Below are 15,204 nucleotides of genomic sequence, written 5' to 3'. Positions count from 1 at the left end.
ACACGGGGAGAACATGCAAACACCACACATAAAATCCTTGTTCAAATGACTTATTTTAAAATGAGCTAAAACAACACAATTCTTGAGATTTTTTTGGGATAACTTGATTGTTTTATGTGAAGTCCACTTAAATTTGTTATAATAATAATAATAATAATTCGTTACATTTATATAGCGCTTTTCTGGGCACTCAAAGCGCTTTACACAATGGGGGGGGGATCTCCTCATCCACCACCAGTGTGCAGCATCCACCTGTATGACGCGACGGCAGCCATTTTGCGCCAGACCGCACACCACACACCAGCTGATTGGTGGAGAGGAGACAGAGTGATGATATGCCAATCATGATATGTGGAGGGTTAGGAGGCCATGATGGACAGAGGCCAGTGGGCAGATTTGGCCAGGATGCCGGGGTTAAACCCCTACTCTTTTTCGAAGGACATCCTGGGATTTTTAACGACCACAGAGAGTCGGGACCTCGGTTTAACGTCTCATCCGAAAGACGGACGTTATGTTATTTTAATCGATTTGTATTGGGACAACATTAATGAATTGCGGGGAACCCTGGATTTTGTACTGTGTAAGTCAACGGCTAACAGAATTTCAAGCCAAAAAAAAAAAACAACAACTTTGGATTAAAGAACTTTGGTCCCTTAACAAGTGGGAGGCACATTCGCAAACTGTTGTAATTCCTACGTCGTTCACCTAATTTGGATGCAAATACTCTCAAATTAAAGCTGACAGTCTTCAGGTAAAGCACATCTTGTTTGTTTATTTCAAATCCATTGTGTTAGTGCATAGAGCCAAAAATATTAGAACTGTGTCGATGTCCAAATATTTATGGACCTAACGGTATAATATATAAGCGTATATATCAAGTTATATTAAGAATTATATCATGCCTATAGTGACCAATATGCATCCACAATCAGTTGAATCTTTGCCAATATCACATAGAAACCCCAGGTATAGCACTCAACACACAGCATAACCTGTTAATAGCTGGTTAATGGCTAGTTTGGCCCAGGGGTGCAGACCATCTTAATTGATCTCTCTATTATCGCTCTTCAGCCCCTCCACACAAAAAAGGACCCAGAATCCCCTCTCATGCCAAGCTTTTTCCTTCAGTTTAATGGGCTGAGATCCAGCTGTGCTCTACATTGGCCTGTGTTTATCAGCAGGAGCTTGACATCTCAAAGCTGCTCTGCTAATGACATGCTAATGTCCTTCTCTATCTCTCACTGTATCCACACACGAAAACGCAGCTTCTCCAGCAGAGGGGAGTAAATGCTATCAGTGGATGTTTACACTCACATGACAGGGCCTTCAATGAAACTCAACAAGCTATTCAATAAAATTTTCGAAGGCAATCTTTAGTAAAAAAAAAAAAAAAAGATATAGAGAGAGCACAACTGTATGGGGTTTAATTAAAGCGGGTCACATCAACAAAAAGCGCTTCACTGCAGAGGCTTGCAAAGCTCAGGGCCAATTGCGGTCTGGATCAGATAATTTTTTTGAGCCTGTGGGTGTGTGTATGTGTGTGTGTGGGAATGCTTGGCTACAAAAGTGCACCTTATCGGACGCTGAACTGCAGTAGCTTCAAAGTCTACATCAGCTCAATTCTCAGATTGCACAGTTACAAAGTGGACTCGATGGTATTTTGGTCATTTGTTTGGACATGTGGCTTTGATTCGTAAATATCAGACACTTAAAAGTGGCCATATTTAGAGTCAGGGTCAATGAGTGCATGAAGCTAAAAGAGATATCTTTTTTGTTTGTTTGTTTAAAGAAAAAGGAAAAACACATTTAGTCAGGACAAACAGTATTGTCTGTTGCCAAAGAAAATAAGTAAATTAAATTATATTTGATAAAATATTAGTTCCTTGCTATTTTAAACTGGAACCATACTGTAGCTGAGCTGCAATATTACCTTGTATTTACCGTGTTTTATATACAGTTGAAGTCAGAATTATTAGCCTCTCTGAATTATTAGTGAATGAATTAATCCTAAATTAATATTCTTTTCCTCAATTTCTGTTAAATGGTGAAATTTTTTTAACACATTTCCAAACAATAGTTTTAATAACTCATTTTTTAATAACGATTTCTTTTATCTTTGCCATCATGACAGACAGTACATAACTAGATATTTTTCAAGATACTAGTATTCAGCTTAAAGTGACATTTAAAGGTTTAACTTGGATAATTAGGTTACCTAGGCAAGTCTAGGCAAGTATATTGTATAATTTTTTTTTTCTGTAGGTAATTAAAAAATGCTTAAAAGGGATAATATTGACCTTAAAATGTTTTTTAAATAATTAAACACCACTTTTATTCTAGCTGAAATAAAACAAAAAAAAAGACTTCTTCCTGCAGTAGAAAAAATATTACAAGAAATTCTGTTAATTCAATTATTTTTTGCTCTGTTAAACATCATTTGGGAAATATTTGATCAAGAAAATAAAATTCACAGGAGGGCTAATAATTTCGACTTTAACTCTATATAAATGGCAACACTTTATTTTAATGTACAATTTACACTATTAACAACCCATTGACTAAGCTAAAACTAAACCAAAAGCTAAAACTAAACCAATAACTTAGCTCAATAAAATACTAATTAGCTGCTTATTAATAATTAGTAAGATAGTGGTTGGGTTTAGGTATTGTCACGATCACAAGTGATCTAATCCTTGCAGATCGCTGGAGAACTTCACATCTGTCACTGAACTGGACTACAAATACCATCATGCTCCTCACACACACCAGTTCCCCATTTCCCCAGATTATACACACACAGCTGGCAACTCATTATGGACTGTTTATCTGGACTTTTTATTCACCTCACACACACGTTGCTGAGTCTTGTTTTCTGTATTATTTGGTTGCGGTTTCCTTGCCTTGTTCTTCCATGGTTTTTGATCCCTATTTTTATTATTGTTGATGCTGTCTTCTGCACCGACCTATCACCTGTGACCATGAGTATGATTTTGGATTACTGAGTATGATTACCTCTCTGACTAAGCTATTAATAAACTGCGTTTGGATCCTGACCTCCATTGTCACCCAACTCCTTATGGTAAATGTATTGGGTATAATGAGATTGTAAATTATACGTGCTAAAGCACAGTTAATATGTTAATAATAAGCAGGTAATAAGCCAGTAGTTAATAGTGTGAATTACTTTAAACTAAAGAGTTACCAAATAAACTTATAATTCATCCATTCATTTTCCACTGCTTTTCCTGGGGCTGGGTTGTAAGGTAGCAGTCTCAGCAAGGACCCCCCCACACTTCCTCAGACACTTCCTCAGACGGCTCCTCCGTGGGGGATCCCAAGGCATTCTCAGGCAAGCCTAGAGACATAGTCCCTCCAGCGTGTCCTGGGTCTTCCCCAGGGTCTCCTCCCAGTGGGACAATTCCAGAAGTAGGCTTCCAGGAGTCACCCAAAACTGGCTTCTCTCAATGTGGAGGAGCAACAGCTTTACTCCGAGCTCCTCCTGGGTGACAGAACTCCTCACCTTATCACTAAAGGTGTGCTCTGCCACCCTGTTAAGAACGCTCATTTCAGTCCAAAAGCTTGTCCTTTTAGTCTTGATCCAAAGTTTTCTTGCACTACTTCAAAATTTTGCATCAAGTCTAAGGTTAACTGCTGAGACTACCAATAAGCTCCTGAAGATGGATGGATGGCCGCTTGAGAAACAATGATGAGGGAAATGGCAAATTGCGAATTAAAAGACCTTAATTTGCAAATGTAATATTAACGCTTGCTTCAAGTGAAGTTAGCAATTTCCTGTAATTATCAGTCTACAGTAACTTACTGGCAGCAGTTTGCCTGTAACTTACTGCAAGTAAATTACAGCAAAATATTTACAGCACCATTTATCTTGCTGTATATTCATTTACAGTATTGTATATATTTACTTTAAAATATACAGTAATTTTCACGATGCAACTTTAAAATATGGTAACATACTGCATATTTGTAAAATACAGTTTCTATATTGTATATAATTTACAAAAATTGTTAATAGTGTGTTTTTTGTACTTGTGCGAAAAAAGATTAATGCAAATAAACTGAGATTTGCAGAATAAACTTTGATGTTTAGTAGGGTTGCATGGTTTACCGGTACTATGGTAGTATCACGATACTATGGCTCCAAAATACTGGCAATGCCACTGTTGTTTGTAAACGGTTGTATCGTCATTAATAGTTTATCTACAATAGATAATGTTGCATGTGTTAAAGTCCCTAAAATGCTCACGCATTTGTGCAACAATAGATCATTTTGCTTGAATAGTCTGTGGAGCCCTTTAACGATGCAAAACTGTGTAGAATTCACACCTTTTATGGTAGCCTATTGCAAGTTTTCTTATGCTTCAGTTCGAACGCACATTTGAATCAGTTTATTTCTGTTTCTGTCAATATGATTTAGTAGCTACAACAACCACAACAATCTTTTTAAAAAGAGCGACTCACAAAGTAAAGTTCTGAATTACTTTTGATTCTTACCTAATAAGACAAATAAATAAATGAAAAACAGGAAACATTGAAACTATTTTTGACCACTTCATATAGGCTAATTCTGTTGGAAAAATGCTCTTTTTGTTAAGAATTTTGGTGAGTATAATTTGTATCTTTATTTTAGACACCTTTTAATTTAATTATGTTTTTAAAATTTTTGTTGGTCAGTTATCTACAAAATAAACAAAAACAACTAATGCATTTTAGGTGAAGTGATGTGTAAATACTTTTTTTTTCAATAATAAGGGAATTATGAATTTAAGGCAAGTAGGCCTATTATAACATAAAATACAGTATTTCTGACATATAGTATTTCTTTATTTCATAGATTTGAGTTATGAATTAAAGTATCGCAATACTACTTGGTATTCGCCAATTCCTTGCCGCTGTCGCCACTAGCTTGCATCGATGGATTGCTCTTCAGAGTTTGGACTCTCAGTAGTGATTATTAAACCACACTGAACTGAGCTAAACTGAACCGAACTTAAACTTTAAAAAATGAACTACACCGTTTCAATTTACAATGAACTTTTATGTAAAGCTGCTTTGACACAATCTACATTGTAAAAGCGCTATACACATAAAGGTGAATTGAATTCAGTGTTTCCTTTAGGATTTTTTTGAGCTGTGGCAGCATTGCACAGATCTACCAACTACCAATTGTGCTAATGACAAATGTTGTGAGCGCAGTATTACAAGTCAAGTTCGCATTTATGTAATATGAGCAAGCAAATCTCTTTGTTTCGTGTCGATTTCCTCTGTTCGTGCACACATTTTCTTGCACGCCCCTCAAATATACGCTGCTCAAGCGCAGATCTCCTTTTACGCTCTCAAATAACGGCTGCTGAAGTGTGATTTAGTAACGAGTATGTCTCCAACATTTATTAGATTTGCTAGGAATATTTACAAATGTCTCCAATAGACCTACAGAGCGGCATTAATGCGACCTGAAGTAAACCAAAACTGATATAAACTCCAGCAAGATAAAGTAATTGTATGCAGATCCATAGACGTTTATCTAAAAAGTATAATAATGGAAACTGTGTTCATCTAAACTGAGAGCTACGTTGTGTTTGCTGGCCTCACGCATCTGTCAGTCAGCATGTCACCTTAAGGGGTTAAACAAATAACGCATAGCACTACTACGGTTACAGAAAAGTTTGCGCTGTCATAATTTACTTACCTTTTAATACGTTTTGGTGCGATTATCACCCGCTATTAAAAAAACAAAACAACGACTTAATGTTTTGAATGAGAAGCTGTAATGTAGCCGTGGCGGGATTAATTTTGGTGTTGCGTCCTGTCATGGAAGAACGAATGTAGAAGAAACCTTGACATTACACCAACTTGACCAATCAGCTGTCTCCATTATGCTTGTCTTATTTACTGTTGGTTACTAGGTTACCAATACTACTGTCAGCGACTAACAACTTGATTCAAGCACACCTAAATCAGATTTTGTACAGGTGAATTGGGTAGGCTAAATTGTCTGTAGTGTATGAGTGTGTGTGTGTTTGTTTCCCAGAGATGGGTTGCGGCTGGAAGGGCATCCGCTGCATAAAAACTTGCTGGATAAGTTGGCGGTTCATTCCGCTGTGGCGACCCCGGATTAGTAAAGGAACTAAGCCGACAAGAAAATGAATGAATGAATGAATGAAAAGATTGCTTCATGTTAGGAATGAAACGTGGCTATTGACTGAACATCAAACATGGGAACATCCATCACACTGAATAGAGTCATTACATTTGGCTGCTGCTTTGTGAATGTGGCCAAAAAAGAGCATATCATGAAAGAATTTCATTGTTTTTCTTTTTCCAGCGATTGATTTCTGAAGTGTGGATGCTGGTTAACCTTGCCATCGGCTATGTCGTCAGCATTTGATCTTTAAAGCTGGATATATCATGCATCTATATTCTATTGTCACTCTAATTTAGACATTTCTGATGAAAGTGCTGTGTTTGGTCTGGATTAAAGGTTAGAGGTTATATGGCATAAGCTATCTGTCCTATTCTTGTCCTCAATCTTAAAGCAATACTGGGCCGCAGAACCTCATTTCTTGCTTGGCAGGGTTGACTAACCACACATACACGCGACCTGCTGTAATCCACTGGCAATATGTGCTTTGGTGACGAATGATTTGATGATGAGATTCAGTGAATAGTGTAATAACATTCCAACCTGCCCCTCTCGTGGCACGCGTCTCAGAGGTTTCGATTCCGAATCTGTTCACCCACCGCTGCCATTTATTATGACATGTTCATTGGACGTGATGAGGTCAGCATCTCCATCATTTTGAATGATCGCGCTGTACGGATCTGCTTTGGGGACGATGGGAAGCACGTGACGAACAAGTTGAACTGAATTTTATGGGCAAAATTGTGTGGAGTCGTTGTTTGTGATTTAACTGCAAATAAGAGTTGGAGAAATTTGATAGCGTGCACAAACGCTGGCACTCAGCATGCAGTTTAAGACAGATATATTTGTCCTCTTTTGATTTTTTTTTCTTTTTTAAATATTTCCCAAATTATGTTAAACAGTGCAAGGAATTTTTCAAAGTAATTCCTATAATAATTTTTCTTCTAAAGAAATTATTATTTGTTTTATTTTGGCTAAAATAAAAGCAGTTTTTAATTTTTTTAAAACCATTTTATGGTCAATATTATAAACTCCCTTAAGTAATATTTTTTGATTGTCTAAGGAACAAACCATTTTACAATGACCTCGCTAATTAACCTAGTTATGCCTTTAAATGTCACTTTAAGCTGAATATTAGTGTCTTGAAAAATATCTTGTAAAATATTATTTACTGCCATCATGGCAAAAATAAAAGAAATCAGTTATTACAGATGAGTTATTAAAACTATTATGCTTAGAAATGTGTTGAAAAAAAAACATTATTTCTGATGAAAAGAAACTGGGGAAAAAATATACAGGGGGGCTAATAATTCTGACTGTATGTGGAATTTGTATATAGATCCTTCATCCAGGGTCTAATCTTTCTTTCTCCAGAAGTTAGGATTGTATAGAATGTCTTTCTGCTCATTTAAAATAAAGCTGCAGACACATTTTAGACACCACACTCTCAGAAACTTCAGTATTTGTTGGTATTCATTGTATGCATGGTACAAAAATCAGGCAGTAGTAGCCTGGTGATGAACATTTGGTCAATTTCACTATACACAGACCCCCATGTAGACATGAAAAAGAAGTCTAGTTTGCATTTAGTTTTCACATGTAATGTAATGTAATGTATATTTATATAGCGCTCATCATGTATGAGCATACACCCAGAGCGCTTCACAATCATCAGGGGGGTCCCTCCACAGCAGCACCAGTGTGCAACATCCACTTGGATGATGCGATGGCAGCCATGGGACAACGGCGCCAGTGTGCTCACCACACACCAGCTATTGGTGGGGATGATTGAGAGGCAATGATGGGTAAGGTCCAATGGAGGGAATTTGGCCAGTGTCACAAGATTTTTAATGACTTTGTTTTATTGTCATTTTATTCATCCGAAAGACGGCACTCACTGACAGTATAGCGTCCCCTTCACTTTACTGGGGCATTAGGACTCACACAGACTGCAGGTTGAGCGCCCCCTCTCTGGCCTCACTAACACCACTTCCAATAGCAACCTAGTTTTTCCCCATGTGGTCTCCCACCCAGGTACTGACCAGACTCAGCCCTGCTTAGCTTCAGTGAGTAACCAGTCTTGGGCTGAAGGGTGATATGACTGTGGTCTGCTTAAACCTCTCTGTAATTTTCTCATAAAAATAATATATTTTTATATGAATGCTATTCTACGAATTGGCTAGTGATTTGGCAAAATTTTAAATAGTTTTGTTTTTCTGAGATATATAGTTAGATCAAGATCAAAGCCATCTTTAAACTATTTTGATGTTTAATACAGTTTTTTTCTGTGTTAAAATAAAATCAATTATCCACTTTACATTTTTGAGTTTTGTTTTTTTATAATTAGACTAAGAAAAAAATATGTCAAGATTTATATTTGTCTGCCTACTAATTTGTTATCTGCTTCTGGATATAACGAGTTTTCATTATCGGTACTGGCCAAAATTCCCATATCAGTGCAAGTCAAACTTACTTAAAAGTTTAGGGTTGACACTTGAGACTATAGTAGCTAGTTTTCTCTCTCTCTCTTTTTACTCTCTTGCGCATGTATGATCTGAGAGCCTCATGAGTAATGAGGCTGCACAAGCAGTGCAAACTCCATCTGAACACACACACATACACGCTATATAAAGAGTAAACAGATGAGCAGAAGCAGCCTGTCTTCTCACCCACAGCCCTGTCTTTGTAAATACAGCTCAAGAATAGTGACTGAGATACTAATGATACTTAATTACCAAGCAACACTGCGGCCAGCGCTGCGCACTCTCTGCGCCTCTGAATCTTCCACAAATTACAGCACAATATGTTAAGCTTTCAGAAGAAGAGCTAATTCAGTGAAATTCTGAAATGAGGTCTGAACGGTAGAAAGTGCAGAAAGTGAACTTGTTGAGATGCAGGGGAGTTTAAATGTGGCTGCTTGTACCATTTCCAGATCCCTATCCCCCCAGTTTAGTGTCTCCTTTTGCATTGTGCATTACCTTTCATTTCTGGGCTTTACAAGAAAAGAATAGTAATTCATTGATTTATGTGTTGTCTTTATAAGTCGTCCTTATATGAATAGCTACCTGGACAGCAAAGCAATAGTCTCCTCCATTTGCTGCCAGTGATACAGAACATATGTAATATATGTTATCCCTATAAAATATCCTTATTAAAATATAGATTTCTGGAAAAAAAAAAAAAAACCCTGTAATGAGCATTTAGTGAATATTCCAGCTAGTTATGTGTAAAATAAGTCAGGAGACCCACTATAAAGTGCATCAGCAATCAATGATTTAAATTATTAAAACAAAACAAGCAAAAAAATTAAATAAAATAACTAAAACATGTGGTTCTTGTTTAAATCTACTACCTCCATTTCTCAAGTCAAGGCTTGAGATAGCATTTTGAGAGGCTCAAAAGTGTGATACTAGATCTGAGTGTTATGATCATCAGCAGGGCTGGAGTGGGACTCCATTTCAGCCCTGGAGTTTCAAGCATTAGACCGGCTCATTGTCATTTCCAATTCAGTTTTTAATTACACTATCTGGTCTTTTTCAAGAAAACAGCTGCTTTAGAACTTCAAATGTTCAACCACCTTGCAGTTTTATATGTCTTAACAAGAAAAATGGTAAAAAAAAAAAAAAAAAAAAAAGAATTACTCACACGGGTCGACGACGTAGAAACGCAACATGCAGACCACTGGACCACAATGGCGCTGTTGCTGGTTAGGGGCCAAAATTATAGTTGCATCATAATTACCCTGAAGGCTGCATTTTGTTCATGGGGCTGCGAGACAATAAATAAGAAGAGCGAAGCTGCAGCAAAATAATGTATAAAAAGAGTGAGGCTCTGGTTAAATAAATAAATGAAAACAAGTGCGACGGCTAAGAGTGCAAGCAGCTAGAAACACCGGCCCTCGCGGCCAAAAAAACGGACCGGCCCACCGGGAACTCTCCCAGTCCTCCCGATTGGCCAATCCGGGCCTGATCATCAGCAATCGAGCAGTTGCAGATCGCTGGAGAACTGCAATTCGGCCACTGAACCGAACTACAACTCCCAGAACTCTTTGCACACACAACTCCTGCCACAGCTCACAATAATCTGGACGCTGAACCAAACTACAGATTTCAGAACTCTTTGCAGTCATCAACTCCTGCCACAGCTGACAATAATCTAGACACTGAACCGAACTACAGCTCCCAGAACTCTTTGCATTCATCAACTCCTGCTACAGCTGACAATAATCTGGACACTGAACCGAACTACAGCTCCCAGAACTCTTTGCATTCATCAACTCCTGCTACAGCTGACAATAATCTGGACACTCAACCAAACTACAGCTCCTAGAACTCTTTGCAGTCATCAACTTCTGCTACAGATGACAATAATCTGTACACTGACAGAGACACAGCTGAAGATTGTTATTAAATGATTATATTAACTATATATTCTGCTCTCATTCTCACACACTTTACTAGTCTTGGTTTTGCTGTAACACTATGAAACGTATCTTTGTCTATTCTTTGCGTGTTTTGATCTTTGCCTTGTTTTCCAGGTATTGACTCTTTGCGGCCTGTCCTGACCGTTCGCTGGTTTTTCCGACTACAGTTTGGATTACCTACATGCTTCTGTTTGCTAAGTTTTTGACCATTAAGGAATCTCACAATAAACTGCATTTAAATCCTAATTTTCGTTGTCTAGCGTCCATCCATTACACTGTAAAAGTCATTAAAATTAATAAAATAAAGTGAATTTGATATTTTACAGGACATTTAAAAAAAATTATAAAATATATATATATATAAAAAAAAAAAAAATATATATATATATATATATATATATATATATATATAATATATATATATATATATATATATATATATATATATATATATATATATATATATATATATATATATATATATTTATAATCCATATATTTTCTATATATATTAGTCAACCAAAAGTTATATAGAGGTCATTTGAGGACACATGTAAAAAACTAAATTTTTAAATACAGTGTGAGAAATAAGTATTGAACACGTAATGTTTTTTTTCTGGGAATATCACTAAAGGAGCTGTTGACACGCAATTGAACCAGATTTTGGTAAAAACCCAAACATACATTACTTAGGTGTGATTACTTCTTACAGACGTTTTCACAGACTTCAACAAAGTGTAAAAGTCTTGATGGTTCTGTGGGTCTCAGTGATTGGCTGGGTCATTCTACAGCTTGATTTTCTTTCTCTGAAAGCATTTGAGAGTTTCCTTGGCTGCGTTTTGGATCATTGTCTTGTTGAATTGTCCACCCTGGTTTTATCTTCATCATCCTGCTAATGTAGATGTTTGACTGATATAAATTTACAATGACAAAGGGCAGAGGGTTGCTGAAGAACTACCGAGAGATTTCAGCTGCTGTCTGGGCTTTTCATGCCTCTCTTCATCTCCCTTTCTTCATGTGTTGAATATTTTTTCCATGTGTCATTTCATTTTATTACAATTTGATTTGTTTGTCTTTGCATATATGGATTTTTTGGTTGCCATCAACATCTGGTGAAATTTTTAAATCAACAGCAACTTTAGAAATTTGTTTTCTGAAAATAATGGTGACATGTTCAATACTTGTTTTCCTAGGTGCAGATGGAAAAAAATCCCATTAAGGAGTCAATGCTCCTCTTTCGTAGGGTGCTTTCACATCTGTAGTTCGCTTCATTTGGTCCGGACCAAGCGCATTAAATGATAAATTGTTGCATCTTCTGCCGTCTTTGGGTCGTTTTCACACCACACTGCTGGCTTTGGTCCGAACCAGTAGAAACGAACCAAAATGCAGTCATCTGACAAAATCCACATCTCTCATAGGCCAGATGTTGTTGAACATATTTCCTAAACTGCTTATTGATTGGTCAGAATTCACGTGTGGGAAAATGCCAGTGAACTCCCGCAGGTGAACAAAACCTTTAACTCTGGAGGGATGACTGCGCTGGCTGATTGTATCCCTGCTTTAGACAAACTATACACTATGAAAATGAAGCGCGGCCGCGGCTGGAAAACAGTGTTTAATGCATCACTCGTCACTTTAGGAGGAGCCGTGAATTAATTTAGCTAAACGGCAACATGGTCATCTAGCGGAAATATTACCAGCGATCCATCAGGTAATGTTATCCCCTCTCTCTCTCTCTCTGTTGGTAATGCGCTGTCAACAAATATTTTTCCTCCACATCCCATAATGCACAGCGAATCAGCCTACAGCAGCTGAATTAGTCCAAAACGTGCAGTACTTTTTGCGGTTGGACCTGTTTTAGTACGGATCATATTCTCACCACAAACGAACCACTCCAGGGTTCGTTTGAAAGCATACAGAGACCACCTCTTCAAGCAGATCTCGGTAGGCTTATTTGGTCCGCACTCGAGTACGATTGCTGCATTCTCACCTGCCCAAACGAACCGTACCAAAAGGAGAAACGAACTCTAGTGCGATTCAATCGAATTAAATAAGGCAGTTGTGAAAGCACCCTTAGTTTACTGTGTATTAGAGCTGATGTCAACAGAACAGGGCATAGTCTTGGTCTTCATGGCACTAGTAATTTATTAAATAAGAAAAAGGCCTACAGTGGCTTCTTCTACCGCTGCAAATTGCAACTTTATTTTTAATATTAGGTTCCACTTTATCAGGAAATAGTGTTGTCACAATACTGGAATTCGATACCAATCTGTATTTGAAATTTTAAAAATATCTGTTTCCCGCTAGCTATCAGGAAGAGAGGATTTTGTTCTGTTTAACTCATTGGACGGAAGCACTGCTTTATTCGCAAATCTTTTATGCGATATTCTATATTCGTCTATAAGTCTAATTCGGATCTTATTGATAATGTCAATAATAGAGCATTCTCTATCTCTCTACAGCTGTCTCATCCAGATGTGTGGTTTATCATCAGGCCTTATCCAAATGAATCTCCACTGTCATCTCCGGTAGTCATGAACCGCTACAACTCACCGCCAGACAAATAAATACTTAGCAAAACTTTATTGCTCATAATTCTCCAGGTGACCGTGCACTATATCCAACGACGGGCTGATTTAGGGGCCTGTCTCTGAGCTGTTGGCAGGCGGTTTAACTGCTCCCTAATGCATTTAGAGTTAATTAGACGGCAGCCAACGCCACCCAGATTGAGTCAGGCCTCTGGTGATGACTTCATTACAGCTGCTCTGCATCTCTGCTCATCTCTGCTCCTGCAAAAACACACAACTTCTGCCTCATGCACAAACTGAATTAACACAAGGAGTGGGATGTGGTGATTGGGTTAGCGATGGAAGAAGAACGGGACTGGATTGAGTTACATTTGAAAGAAGAGAGAGTAAAAAAAGGAGCTCATGATGTCCATCTAGCTTGTAGTAACAGGCTCTATCAGGCAGAGCTAACAATCGGATATAGCATTATACAGATGAAGTCAGAACTATAAGCCCTCCTGTGAATTTTTTTAATTTTTTTTAAAACATTTTTCAAATGATGTTTAACGCAGCAAGGAATTTTTTCATAGTATTTCTGATTATATTTTTTCTTCCCTGTTAAAGTCTTATTTGTTTTATTTCGGTTAAGATAAAAGCAGTTTTATTTTTTTTTAAAAACATTTTAAGGTCATAATTTATTAGACCCCTTAAGCAATATAAATTTTTCATTTGCTTCCGCGTTTGGATTAGCAGTTCTTCTCTGTTGATGTCAGTTTGCCAGTTTCAGCCACAATAATCTTAACCACGCCCCTATTACTGTTAGTTAGTAATGATACACAAAAAGAAATCCCCGCCCCCCTCCTCAATGTTCTGTTTCTGTCAGAAGTAGAGCTGCCCAATATATCACTAATTTTTGTTCTTGCGTAATAGTATATATAATATATTTATCGCAGACATGTCAATGTTCTGTTTCAGTCGGAAGTAGAGCTGCCCAATATATCGCAAATGTATTGTTCTCACGTAATAGTATATGGAATATACATAATCGCAGACATGTTAATGTTCCATTTCTGTCAGAAGTTGAGCTGCCCAATATATGGTTCTCGCGTAATAGTGTATGGAATATACGTATCGCAGACATGTCAGTGGTCTGTTTCAGTTGGAAGTAGAGCTGTCCAATATATCACACATTTATTGTTCTTGCGTAAAAGTATATGGAATATACGAATCGCAGACATGTCAATGTTCCATTTCAGTCAGAAGTAGAGTTGGCCAATATATCGCAAATATGTTGTTTTTGCGTAATAGTATATGCAATATACGTATCACAGACATGTTAATGTTCCTTTTCAGTCTGAAGTAAAGCTGTCTAATATATTGCAAACTTATTGTTCTTGCATAATAGTATATGCAATACACGTATCGCAGACATGTCAATGTTCTTTTTCAGTCTAAAATAAAGCTGTAATATATAGCAAATGTATTGTTCTTATGTAATAAGAAAATGCAATACACAATATAAGGACATGTGCGATAAATTACATTTATTTCATGAATTGGTTGTTTACCTAAATTTGACCAGATAGCGCATTACCCTCTTTAACCCCACCTCCCCTGTAGTTGTTGTTCTGCTATTGGCTAGCTTGATGTAAAAGACACCCTCTCATCTCTCTGAATCTTGCACCAGGTTGCACATTTGCACTATAAGCACTTTCTTATTCGTTCCTTGTCTTTTGGAAACATTGTCCATTGCAATTTGTGCTTCATGCAGGTGAGTGGGCTTGACAAACCCCCTGTAGAAACACTCTTCTTTCTTACGTTTTGTTTTAACATTGATACGTATGAACACTTCATAAATGAATATGTCTTGTTTTGGTCATAAAACAGGGTTGTTTCTAGATCAGATAAGGTAGCGGCTAGAAATTAACGAGAATTATGTATATTATTCATTAAATTTCCCATTTATTGTATTTCATCAACATCCACCCCAACCCTAAACCCAACCATCACAGTACTGTAAAAATATTAATTATTGTTATACAATGTTACAAAAATGAAGCTATGTTCATGGCATATCCGCAGCTGTATCTTATCTAGAACATTATTAAAATACA

At 37.2% G+C, this 15,204-nt stretch overlaps 2 protein-coding genes across 4 annotated transcripts in view; one reads left to right on the top strand and one right to left on the bottom strand.

The window, feature by feature from the left end:
- lhfpl7 (LHFPL tetraspan subfamily member 7) overlaps nucleotides 1–15,204 on the bottom strand; it is a 239,496-nt gene that overhangs the window by 5,000 nt on the left and 219,292 nt on the right. The window lies entirely within an intron of this gene.
- The window catches only part of spata22 (spermatogenesis associated 22), a 37,308-nt gene that overhangs the window by 20,546 nt on the left and 1,558 nt on the right, over nucleotides 1–15,204 (top strand). Inside the window, exons 9-10 of one of the 3 annotated variants that reach the window (XR_012406433.1) lie at nucleotides 13,046–14,084; nucleotides 14,896–15,204. The exon at nucleotides 14,896–15,204 is cut by the window's right edge and continues 1,558 nt beyond it. The gene's annotated coding sequence lies outside the window, so the exon portion shown is untranslated. Of the gene's footprint in view, nucleotides 1–10,697; nucleotides 10,830–13,045; nucleotides 14,566–14,895 lie in introns of those variants that run through there. The other 2 variants (XM_068221546.2, XM_068221545.2) reach the window with 2 other exon arrangements.

Source organism: Danio rerio, chromosome 5, assembly GCF_049306965.1.
Source record: "Danio rerio strain Tuebingen ecotype United States chromosome 5, GRCz12tu, whole genome shotgun sequence".
NCBI classification, from domain to species: domain Eukaryota; kingdom Metazoa; phylum Chordata; class Actinopteri; order Cypriniformes; family Danionidae; genus Danio; species Danio rerio.
This window is presented reverse-complemented; position numbering and strand designations above follow the sequence as displayed.